Source organism: Gossypium arboreum, chromosome 10 (genome assembly GCF_025698485.1).
Source record: "Gossypium arboreum isolate Shixiya-1 chromosome 10, ASM2569848v2, whole genome shotgun sequence".
NCBI lineage: Eukaryota > Viridiplantae > Streptophyta > Magnoliopsida > Malvales > Malvaceae > Gossypium > Gossypium arboreum.
In genome coordinates, this window is record NC_069079.1 from 128,260,611 (window position 1) to 128,266,768 (window position 6,158).

At 25.9% G+C, this 6,158-nt stretch overlaps 1 long non-coding RNA gene across 1 annotated transcript; it reads right to left on the bottom strand.

The window, feature by feature from the left end:
* Positions 1 to 806: 806 nt before the first annotated feature.
* On the bottom strand, positions 807 to 1,656 carry LOC128281547 (uncharacterized). Its single transcript, XR_008271775.1, has 2 exons — positions 1,423 to 1,656; positions 807 to 988 (listed from the first exon to the last, which is right to left on the bottom strand). It is a non-coding gene; the product is annotated as an uncharacterized LOC128281547 (long non-coding RNA).
* Between the last annotated feature and the right edge of the window lie 4,502 nt (positions 1,657 to 6,158).

Consider the following 6,158-nt stretch of genomic DNA (forward strand, 5'->3'; position numbering starts at 1 on the left):
AAGCTTCAATTACATATTTTATTCATCATCTAATTCACTTTATACTATTTTTGGTATATTTTCAAAGTTGGACTACTGTTACTGTCCAAATCTGTTTTAGTATAAAATATTGATAACTAAGTTTATAACATCTTCATTTCTTCTTTCTACAACATTTACCAACAATTCCTCTTATTACTCTTCACTAACATATCAAAACATACCATTCTTAAGGTTTTGGTAACATTTACAAAACATACCAAAATATCATTTAACAACTTAGATACTTTCAATATAACCAAAAGACATCCTAGGTACAATGCCATTTTCCAAAAGATAGAAACTTCACCAATTTGAGTTTGGGGATCGGCTTGTATCTTTGAGTCCTTATACTTTCAGTACCTAGCTGCAAGACGAAACAAACCGTACGCTGAGAATACTCTCAGTGGTATTTCTATAAACAATAGCTTAATCAACTTTAAAACATGGTAATTCAAACACATTATTGCTATTATTCAATATCAATCAGTACTTTAATAACCTTTACTTTATTTACCCTTATTAACATAACTCGGACACTGACGGATACACGGATCCAACCCACACTCCGGGATAAGCACATAGGGCTTCATCGGAATAAATCCGGAACTTTAACATTATAGTACACAAAGTACTTCATCGGAACAAATCCGGAACTTTAACAGTAGTCGACACATAGTGTCTCATCGACTCAATGTCGGAATATCCCAATACTTCCAATTCCTATGACATGTCAACTATATCCGACTAGCCCGACACTGTTAATAGGGTATTCAAAATCACATTCATTTCAATATGGTAAAAATACTTACCTCATTCACATTTTCATACAATATAAATATCAAATATAGCAATAACGATTAAGCTCGGTTTATAGAAATACAAACCACTATTTATCGAATTTAATCGATATCTTCGTTCACTTTCTCTTTTCCCTTCTTTGATGACGTATCCGGTGCTACGTTTGCTACTAACAATCATACAATTAAAATTCATCAATATACTAATTCATAAAACACATTTTCACTTTCTATCAAACTTTTACAAAAATTCCAATTTCGTCCTTTTTCCATTACTAATCTTTTTCTTTAACTTAAGCTTCATATTCTCTTTAATCAACTCATTAACAATTTCTAACTCATAAAATTCATTATAAAACATAAATTTTGAGCTCTATTCAACTTAATCCCTATTTAAACCTAACTTAGAATTCTTTTAATAAATCACTCAATTTTCACTTCTAACTTCAATTCCTATCAATTTAACCCATAAAACCTCAATTTATTCAACTAAATCAATATCTAAAATTTTCTATTTTCTTCATTTTAACCTCATACATGTAGAACTTTGAATTAGGCATCCATAAACATAAAAATCATAAGAAAATGAGCTAAAACAACTTACCAATTAAACTTTAGGGCCTTAATCCTCAAATTTCCCTTTTCTTTTTCTTTCTTTCTTTCCTTCTTTCTTTCTCACGTTTGCTCTCTGTAACTCTTTCTATGTTTCTTTACTCATTATTATTTATTCATTATACTATATTATATTATTATTAACCTATAAAAAAATATAAATTAACATGTGTAATAGCTATAACATAAAATATCTTATAGCTATTACACATATATACCAACTATTACACATGTTATATCATACATTTGGCACTTAGGGTCTAATTGCTAGATTAGTCCCTTTTACTTCTTTAATCTATAATTAAACTTTTATTCCTTATGCAATTTAATCCTTTAAACTAAATTCAAGCTACTTCACTTAATTAAACACTAAATAACCATTCAACTATAATTCATAAATATTTCTAATAAATATTCATGAATAAATTTCACGGAAACAGTACTCAAGACTCAATTTCCGATACCGTAACTTTCGGTTCATTACAGCTAATCCACCATACTAATTGTTTAATCGTTGCTTGGAGTTCGTTAATCAGACTTTAAAAGAAAAACATTAACAGTAAAAAGACTTAAATAAAAACTTTAACAGTTTAGTTTCTCTCTCTCTCTTTTTTTTTACGAAATAGCTTTAAATGTTAACAATCTATGAATCAAAACGCAAATAACTTTTTACTTCGATATTTGACATTAACTATCAGATCGATTTGGATCTAAGGTATGTTCATCTACTCATTGATAAGTGCTAATCCACCATACTGATTGTTTAGTCGTTGCTTGGAGTTTGTTAATCAAACTTTAAAAGAAAAAGAATTAACAGTCAAAAGAGTTAAATAAAAACTTCTGGATAGTTCAATGACCATTTTGTAATTTTTTAAAGTTGAATAACCAAAACATAATCTTACCTAACAGTTTAGTGACCTCGAGTGTAATTTACTTTAGATATTATGACATATATAATATTGAGCTTAGATCAAATTGCCATTTCTATTACTATATTTAAGTGATTGATTGAGTTAGAGTCACCTTCAATCGAGTCGCCAACTCAATAATGCATTTACTAAAAGCCCCTGATCCATTATTATTGTATTTAAACGTTTTACTAAATTTGTGTCACCATCAACCAAATCACCAACTCAATAATGAATTCATCATCAAAAGCTCCTCATTTTTACTAAGCAATAGATATTATTTTGAGAGTAATTTCATCTTTTCATATAAAATTCAGAAAAATATTTAAATATAATGAAATTCAAACTTAAAATATTATATAGATTCTGATTATATTTATTTTTTAACATAATATCTTAAATTATTTATAATTTCTTCTCAACTCATAAATAAAAAATAATATATTTTAACATACTTAACTCACTTGCGCGTTAAAAAATTATAATGTGATACGAATTTGTAAATTATTGACAATATAAAGTGAGGTAGCGTCCAAGAGTTGAGAGGTGGTGGTGGGGTGGTGGGAAGACGTCAATGTCTTCAAGTCCCGACAAAAGTATCTAATGCCAACGTGGGTCGAGCCATAACGTATTCACTAATCAATAATCAATGGTCTCGTTCTAGATTTAGTCCCTCTGTTATGTTAAATTTCAGATTTAGTCTCCATACTGTGTTAAATTTTATATTTAATATTTTACTTTAATTCAATCCATTTGCTTTCGTAATATTACTAGTAAGCCTAAATTAATAACACGATTGTTATCATTAAAGTAATGACATGAAATTTTAATTAATTTTTTAAGAATTCAACTGAAATGTAAATTTATTATTAGTTAATAATTAATTAGATTTTTATATGACTTTGATTGTATGAATGAAATATAGCAAAAACAATGACAATTAAACGTATTGTTAATTTAGATTTATTAATAATATTATAAAATAAAAAATAAAATAAAAATATCAAAAATTAATAAATTAAACAAATAAATAAATTATAGTAACATAATCATTTATTTTATAAAAAAATTCAGTGGATTTAAATTTTGATTTTTACGGATTTGAATATCCGAAAAATATTAAAATTAATATTAAAAGTTTTGAAATTAAAATTTTTTTGATTTTGATATCCTACAGATAAAAATATTTACTCAAACAAATTTTCTCTTGAAATTATTCACAATTTTGAAATTCTTCAATATATTTACTTAAATAAATAAATTTATTTTTAAAATTTTGAAAACCTTAATACAAATAAAATCTTCTTTATAAATTCCTCACTCAGTCACATCTTAATCTTTTGTATAATATCTAGAATTATTTGTAACTATTTTTAACTCTTAAATAAAATGATAAATGTATTTAAACTTATGTCTTTTTACACCGATAATAATACTGATGGTAATCGAGTTAAAGACTCAATCAACATCTCTTAAAAATTACATCTTAAAATTTAAAATAGTAATTAGATTAAAATTATAGTTAAACCAAAAATTAAATTAACAACCAAAAACATATATCAATATTAATTGTTTGAATCATATGGGTTAATCGTATCGATTGAATAAAAAATATATAAATTAATTAAAGTACAATTAAATTGATGAAATCAATCCAATTAACAAACCAATAATCTTAAGTATTCAATTATGGATCTGATTTTTGAAAAATTAACATAGACAAACCTAGACACTAGCCAAGCATAGGCATGAAAGGGCAGCACCCACACCGCCACACGAACCCATATTTTCTTCACTTTTAACAGTGGGGTTTTATTACAGTCAGACACTGTTTTTTGGCAGACTGACTGACTGCCCATTATCGGTGCACATCTATTCATTGTTTTGTCTTCGTTCCCATCTTTGAATCTTTTCTTTGGTTTCATTTTTTGGGGTTTACCAAAGCAGTTTTTTCTTTTAAATAAATAAAAGTTGGGCCTACTCATAGTTTCTACACGTTTCTATGCATGGAGACTGTCGCTACACGATTGAAATCGAATCTAGCATCGTTTCTTCATAACTTTCTTCTGCCCCATCAATTTAATCGGTTCATGTATCCAATTCTATTTTATTTACATTTTAAATAATTTGATTTTGAGTTTTGTTGAAAGATTGTTTGAAATCTATGGATGTTTTGATGAGTTCGATATTATTTTTGGTAGTATAATTATGGATGAGGAGTATTGATTGAATTTTAAATTGATTTGTATAAATACTGTTATCAATATATGAAAATATAAGTTCGAGTATGTTAAAATATATTATCTTTTTATTTATATATTATTGATGGGTTGTGAATAATTCCAAATACTATGTCAGAAAGAGTAGATATAATAATAATCTATAATGACTTCAAATTACAATCCATCTCGATGAGATATTCTCAGTCTGTTAAACTCGTTGTTTCAAATATTAGAATTGAATAGTATTGGCCCTTTGAGGGATTTATCGATTTTAAGCAGATGACATTTTAAGTATTCCGAATTATATTTGATGTTTCTTATCTCTTCTAAATATATATTTCAAATAAATTTTATTAGATTGGTAATTTAAGTATAGTCGATTGAGTCTTAATTCGATTGGTATGAATATTGTTGGTAGTGTAAGAGGATGTGGGTTCGAGTACGCTGAACTGCATTATCTTCCTATTTATGATTTGGTGAGAGGCTATGGGTATAATCCATCTCGATGACATATTCTCAAACAGTTAAACCCATCGTTTCAAATATTAGAATTGAATAATACTTGCCATTTGAAAGATTTGTCTCGAAAGAATTAATTTCCTCTAAACAAGTTTAAAATAAATATGTTAATTAAATAAATCAAGTTAATTTTAGTTTGAGTTAAATTAATTTTAGTTTGAGTTAAATTCAGATCGAATTAAATTTTAAAAATTATTTTCATTTTAGATTGGGTCAATTTTTAGTTTAAATCATTCCCGTTTCAAGGTTTGAGTTTTATAAGTTATGCCAAATTAAATTCTAATTATTTTGAATTTGATCATTTAATATTATTTGTTCGAGTCATTTAAGTTCAAATTTTTTTAAATTCGGATCAATTGGAATGAAATCCAATTATTAGGGTTCTTCTACAAGTTGCAATCAATGCTTTTTGCTTTGATTCGTTATAAGTTAATTTTTTTTGACTTAATTTTCCATTCCCAACTCTCAAACATTTAATATTTGGGATAATATGTATATTGAATCTCAACTCGATTAATATGAGTATTGTTGTCAGTACAGGAGAACGTGGGTTCGAGTATACTGAAGCGCATTATCTTTATATTTAAGGGTTGGAGATGGACTACAAATAGTTCCATGACTTGTGTAAAAAAGATCACATATGACCAGAACCTATAATGAAATTGATCAAAAAATAATATCTGAGATAATATTACTTTATTACTTTAAAAATTTTAAATTAATAAATTACATGAAAATTAATTGTTTATTTGAATCGACATATAATTAAAAAATATTTTTATCATAAAAAACCACTAGTAATATTCGAATTAAAGCTTTTATTTTAATATAATTAAAATATTTTATATTATTAAATTATTTTTTATCTTAAATATATACTATTAATATTAAGCTTAATTATTTAGTAGAGTTTAAATTTAAATACTTACAAATTTTATCAAATTCAAATTCAAGTTTAAACATAAAATTATTAAATAAAATTAATCGAACTTGAACTTAAACTTTAATATAAATATTTGATCAAATTCGAGAAAAATAATCGAGCTTCGAATTTTGATTCAAACTCGAACTTTTCGATA